The sequence below is a fragment of the Hylobates moloch genome, unplaced genomic scaffold (genome assembly GCF_009828535.3).
Source record: "Hylobates moloch isolate HMO894 unplaced genomic scaffold, HMol_V3 SCAFFOLD_63, whole genome shotgun sequence".
Classification (NCBI taxonomy): domain Eukaryota; kingdom Metazoa; phylum Chordata; class Mammalia; order Primates; family Hylobatidae; genus Hylobates; species Hylobates moloch.
The window spans coordinates 425,663-432,449 of record NW_026652338.1 but is presented as its reverse complement, the minus strand read 5'-3'; the positions used below and the strand labels follow the sequence as shown (position 1 = coordinate 432,449).

The 6,787-nt window shown below is 39.2% G+C and overlaps 1 long non-coding RNA gene across 1 annotated transcript in view; it reads left to right on the top strand.

The window, feature by feature from the left end:
- LOC116463783 (uncharacterized) overlaps positions 1–3,596 on the top strand; it is a 13,457-nt gene extending 9,861 nt beyond the window's left edge. Inside the window, exon 3 of the long non-coding RNA XR_004246774.1 lies at positions 2,830–3,596. This is a non-coding gene — a long non-coding RNA (uncharacterized LOC116463783). The remainder of the gene's footprint in view (positions 1–2,829) is intronic.
- The last annotated feature ends 3,191 nt before the right edge of the window (positions 3,597–6,787 follow it).

The following is a 6,787-nucleotide window of genomic DNA, read 5'->3' as shown; positions in this document are numbered from 1 at the left end:
TCCAGCCTGGCAACAGAGTGAGATTCCATCTAAAAAAAAAAAAAAAAGAAAAAAAAAAAACAATTCTATGGGAAGACCAGGGCAGACATGATTTATTCTGCCTGGGCAGGTAGGGAGACAGTGGAGGAGTATCTTGTAAATGTCACGGGAGGGGTGCTTTGAGATGAGCTTTAAAGAGTGACTGGCATTTTGCCAGGCAGAGGAAGGAAGGACATACAGGTTAGTCAACAGCATGAACTAAGTGGCAGAGCAAAGTACTGTGTACTACACGTTCAGGAAGCAGTGAGGTAGGAGCACGTAGTACTTAGGGAGTCAAGAGATAAATTGTAGAAGGGACATTGAACTGAATTGTGTTATGGTTTGGATATTTGTCCCCTCCAAATATCACATTGAAATTTGATCCCTAGTGTTAGAGATGGGACATAATGGGAGGTGTTTGGGCCATGGGGGTGGATCCCTCATTAATGACTTGGTGTGGTCCCTGTGGTAATGAGGGGATCCTTACTTCCTTATTTCTTGAGAGAGCTGAGTGTTTATAAGAGCATGGCATCCCTTTCCTTTCTCTCTTGCTCCCTCTTTCACCATGCTACACACCGGCTCCTCTTCCTCCTCTACCATGATTGGAAGCTTCCCAAGGTCCTCACCAGAAGCAGATGCTGGTGCCTTGCTTCTAATACAGCCATGCAGGACCATTTTTCTTTATAAATTACCCAGCCTCAGGTATTCCTTGATAGCAACACAAAATAAACTAAGACAGCATTGCATTTTAAAAGTCCACATGTTTAATGGTGGAATTCCAGAAATAATAAACTGGCAGGAAAGAAACTTTGATAAGTGGGTAGGAATCTTCTTGCTGCCCTTTCATGAAGCCATGTGGCCTGCATGGACACTATCTGCTCCTGGATTTAGCCCTGCTTTCAAATTTTAGTGGGATGTCAGTGAGGTTTTCAAAATGATTGATAAGGCATAATCAACCCCTTTCACTGGTTGAAGATTATGCTGTTTTTAAAAAGCACTTAGCATTTCAAGGGTTGTTTTATAGGCATCTGCACAAACCTATGAAGCAACAAACTTTATTTAGCAGTTATCGACAGACTACTACTGTTTACAGGGTTGTATTCTTCCATTCTGTTTCAGATTTTAGCCCAGCTGTTCTGGGATCTTTTATTTCAAAAACTGGAAAACCAGGGCTATTAATAGATTCAGGCAGCTAATTTAAATCTGATAATGTGCTGACACTTGGCTGCATACTTCAGCACAGATGCCCATGTGTGCAATGTGTATTTATTTCTGTACAAATGTGTACATGCATATGTATAAATAACAGCAAATACTATGAAGTCAACACTTATTATTTAACAGGGCCACCTGGGAGTTATCTTGTGCCTCATAAACAGAACACTGTTTGACATGTAAAAATCTTCTACAAGGTGATTGAAGCCTGCAGGTTTAAGGGTCAGAGTTATTATAAGTGGGAGCATTACAGATACACACAGTACTTCTTCTGGATGGAAGAGAGACCCATAGAAGACTAAAACATTTTAGCTAAACTTTACTTTCCTCATATGCCTTATACTGTAACCAAATTACTTACTATTGTCCATATATATTACATAGTTTTCTTAATCTTGTTTATGTTATTTTCTCTGCGAATTAGATAAGAGTCTGGGCTTTAAAATTAGCTTTGGGTTCAAGTTTCAGCTTTGCCAAATTCTAGTTATGCGATTTGGAGCAAATTACTTACTAAACCAAGCCTGGCCTCTCATCTGTACAATGGAGCCATTCATTTTATTTACATTGAAGGGCTTTATGAGGATCAAATGAGATAATGCAAGTAAACACCCAGTACAATGTACAAATCTGATTCATGATGACAGAAATCAGAGTGTTTTTCTGGAGTGAAGGGTCGTGGAGTTTCACTTGGATAGGGACATAAGGAAACTAAAGCAATAAATATCTTGTATATCTTAATGGGGGTGGTGGTTACATAGGTATATTTTCCCCATCTAATATATAGGTGTGATGATGATAATCATGGTGGTTATTATTATTATTCTCCCATCTCCATATCTAAATGCTATTTATTTTTCAAAATTTAGCTCAGGAACCATTGTTTTTCATGTAGCTTTCACAGTCTCCGTAATTGGAAGAGATCTCTTTTACTTTGAACTTATTCTTTGCATTTCTAAGATACAGTCTTCCTGGTGTTAAGATTTAGCTCTTTGTATGTGTCTCTTACCTCCACTAGCTTGCTAATCCTTGATAAGGTGTCTCTGGGTGGTCTTGGAATCCTGCAGAGTATCTAGTAGAGATCTATTTACTCTTCATCCTCCCATTAAATCATTGTGGAAAGGGTGAATTCAGTGTAACCCTACACAGAACTGCCTTGAACTTCATTCTAGTACCTCAATACATCCAAAGTCCTCTCCAGAGTTTCCATAAGCACAATTTCCTCCTGGCTTTGGCTATAATTTCCATGTATGTTGACTCTGTTACCTTCATCCAGTCATAAAATTCTATACTACTTTTTATAATTTACACAGGCACACATATTCACCTTAGACACGTATGTGCGAAATAAACTTTACTGAAGAGGTGGGGAGTAAGGTTGCAAAGATGTGGGACTCATGTCGCAGCAGTGCCAAGAGCAATGAGCGAAGCCAGTCTGTTCTCACACATCTCCCAGCCTCTCTGCCACCAGAGACTTTATCTAGCTCTTCAGCCTCGTGCTGCACCCAGATTTCCACCATCACCGTGTCTCTTCTCTGTTCCTCTTTGTCTTTTCTCCTTCCTCTCAGGAAGAGAAACAAATTCCTTTCTTTGTTGCAGGTGGAGGAGTTCAGCCATTATCTTGACTTTGCCAAAGTCCTAGGCACTCCCATGCCCTCAGAGTCTCATTTTGAATCCAGGCACTTAGGGATGCTATTTTTCCACATCAAACAGCTTCCTCCCAGCAAAAGAATTCTGATGACAGTAGTGAAGATAATTTTCACTCCTGCTTACAGAATGACCAAGCAAAAGCAAAGAGGAGAAGAAGAATGAAGTAAAGACAACCAAAGGAAAAGACTGATGGCTCCTTAAGAATGGATCTTGATAAGGGAATGAGGACTGAGGGGTCTATCTCCTAAACCACCCAACTTACTGACTTCCTACAGCAACACCATACAGAAAGCTGAACCTTGAGGGGAAGAACAAGAATCTTGGATTGGAAAAAAATTGGGTAACGATGACAGCCTTTGAGGTCTTGAGAGTAAAACAGAAGCAAAAAAAGTGTTATTTTTATCTTTTGAAGATGGTTCCCTCTTAAGACTTTTCAAATGATTAAGATTTCAATTATGTTCCAGGAAAAAAATAAGATTTTTGTTTGACAAAAAAATTTTTTTCTAGAACAGCAGGGAAGGAAGAGACAGTTTAGCCACATCCAAGAGACCTGTAAATTGGGTACAGTGATGTGAATGGTGTACCAGTCATAAAAGAATGTTAACTGGAGAAGTCTCTGCTGTCTTCCTGAAACTGAGGAGGGTGTAATCATCCTTGTGGAAGCGTCCACTTTTACTGAAGATTGGCTAAATAAATCTGTGCCTACTGCAACTCAAGCCATTTCAAATTGGTCTGTACTCATTTAATTTATTAAATCTTTAACACATAATATTGAGCACATATTATGTTATTGACACTGAGTACAACAGAGAATGCAGTCAGGAAATGAGGCAACCTTAAAGACCAGAGGCTGTCAACCTTGACAGCATATTAGAATCACCTGGGGAAATTTTATGACCTTGATTCCTAAATCACACTTAAGGTCAATTAGTCAGAAGCTAGGGGTGGTACCTAGCCACAGGTAGTTTTTTTTTTTTTTTTTTTTTTAAATTGCAACTCAGTATTGAGGAAAAAAAAACATGGAGATAAGGGATGACTACATAGCCATTCACTGTCATGATGGAAGATTGTCTAACAAGCCTACCCAAAGGCTATCTAATTCTTTAGAGGAATGTACCTTCACGTATTTTACTATTTAGTAGGATATTTACTTGGGATATTACACACCTCTGTAAAAGCAGATGTTGCCTTGCAGAACAAACAGAGGCCCAAGCTTATTCAAATAGAATAGAGCTTGTGTTTCTGTAATTCTAACAAGTTCTTGGGTGATTCTGACACGTGCTGAAGTTTGACAACTATTGGAAAACTCCGATAGCAATGCAATAGATTCTGGTACAATAACAATGCAAATACTTTTTTCACTAGTAGAGCTGCAAATAATTTCTGTCTAATTCCAAGATTACAGGGTTTTTGCTCCTTAGAACATTAACCAGTTTTGTATCTCACCTGGCAATCTTATTTCAGCATTCTTTCAGGACCTATGTCTACTTGGTCTTTCTAGTTCTCTTTGAACCAGTTGAAACTTATCCTGCTGGCTCCCTCCTTAAATGAATTAAATAAATTTTGGCAAGTGGTCATTGTACATTTGTATGAGATTGAAGCTTTCAACTTTTGAAAAATTATACTTTGACACCAGGTGATACCAATGTGCATCCAAGATTGAGATTCACTGCTCTAGAGAGAAGCTAAAATCCTGGAAGGCATCCAAAGAGAAACCACTGTTTTCTCTATCCCAAGCAGAATCATATAATTATTCTTGAAAACTTTTATGAGTCCCAACTGATAACAATAAAAATTAATATTTACTGAGGGCTTACTAGTGCCAAGCACACTATTCTAAGAGCTTTACACCCATGAGTAAGTCCTGTAATCATTAACAACCCTATAAGAGAGGTTCTCTCATCTGCATACCAATTTCACAGATGAGAGAACTGAGGCACAAAAGTTTAAGCCATTGGTCTATATTGACACTGTTGCTAAGTGACAGAGCTTGAGTTCACACCTAGGAAGTACTGCCTGTGCCCTTCAGGGCTAAGACATACCGTACTTCAGGGATTGAGGAGATCTACCTTTAGAGTTATTTATCCAGATTCATAGACACCCACAACTGGATACCTGAATTACTGAAACAATCAAAGCCAGCCAAAAATGCATACTCTTTTTTTGCCTTTTTTTAACTTAGATTTTTAAATTTTTCATTTTTATGGATACATAGTAGATATATATACTTATGGAGTACATGACATATTTTGATACAGGCATACAATATGTAATGATCATATCAGGGTAAATGGCATATCCATCACCTCAACCATTTATTATTTGGGTTAAAATTTTTCAAGTTATAATCTTTCTGTTATGTTAAAATATACAATAAATTATTGTTGACTGTAGTTACCCTGTTGGACTATCAAATACTAGGTCTTACTGATTCTATCTATGTTTCTGCACCCACTAGCCATTCCTACCTTTTCCTCCTCTCCCTGCTCCCCTTCCCAGCCTCTGGTGACCATCATTCTACCCTTTGGCTCCATGGGTTCAATTAACATTTGTTTTAACAAAAATTTATACTCAAATTTGGTTTCTTGGCAGGGCTATCACATACCCACTTATTCTTTATCAAACCCTCATATTAGGAATCATCTTCATTAGGGCAGGTGACTAACATCTCCACATGAGAGTATGTAAATAAATTAGGATGTAGATTCAATAGAAACCCTGATTTGGTATCCAAGAAGAGACATTCAACACTGTTAGAAATTTGAAACTCTTGTCATGTAGTTCTCTGGATTCCCAAAGTGCAAAAATAAAAACAGATAAATAAAAGGGAGAAATATCTTAAATTTCTTCCTAATTTAAACTCATACCCAAATCGACATTTGGGCAGGTCCATCAAAAAGCACTTGGGGAGAAATCATCTGTGCACTAAGTGCTTTTTATACCATGAGCAAAAGTCTGAATTGTAAGTAATATTGGCAAGAACAAGCTATAAGTTAAGATGCAAATCCAAATCGAGTGTGCGGTGTTCTGGCTTCAAGCCTGGTAATTGAATTTCCAGTTTATTATCCTTAATGTTTTTTAATGTGAGTTTGCAATTCAAGGCAAAATGGAAAGCTGCTCCTCCAAAGCTTTCCCCTGAAGCACTTCCAGGAACAATTTCTTTTCAGAGTCAAGAAATGGTTTTGGGTCAGGAGTGCACTTTAACTTTTTCAAACTCTAGAAAACTCTATTCCGGGGAGACACTAAACCATGGGTCCACTGAAGGATACTCATCTGGAGACTAGGGATTCTGGAGTCCAAACCTGGCACTGGAGCTTATTATAAAAATGGAAAAGCTGGGCTGGGCGTGGTGGCTCACGCCTATAATCCCAGCACTTTGGGAGGCCCAGGCGGCTGGATCATGAGGTCAGGAGATAGAAACCATCCTGGCTAACATGGTGAAAACTCGTCTCTACTAAAAATACAAAAAATTAGCTGGGCGTGGTGGCAGGCGCCTGTAGTCCCAGCTACTCGGGAGGCTGAGGCAGGAGAATGGTGTGAACCCAGGAGGCGGAGCTTGCAGTGAGCCGAGATGGCGCCACTGCACTGCAGCCTGGGCTGCAGAGTGAGACTCCGCCTCAAAAAAAAAAAAAGAAAAAAAAAAATTGAAAAGCTAAATGCTGTGAGCTGCTTAAGAAACCCTGTCTCAGCTGAGTTCCACGAAACATGGGCTGACACTTGGTGCCATAGAAAGTAGATAGGGAATGTTTCACATGAAATCTGCTGCTTCAGTATGTGTACTGGGTTATTCCTCAACCACCTGAGCCTTTTGGCCATAACAGCTAAACCATACTTGGAGCACACTCTCACATTTTTTTTTCCCTAAAACTAGCCCGGAACAAGGTTGAGGGACTCAATCCCCTTGAAA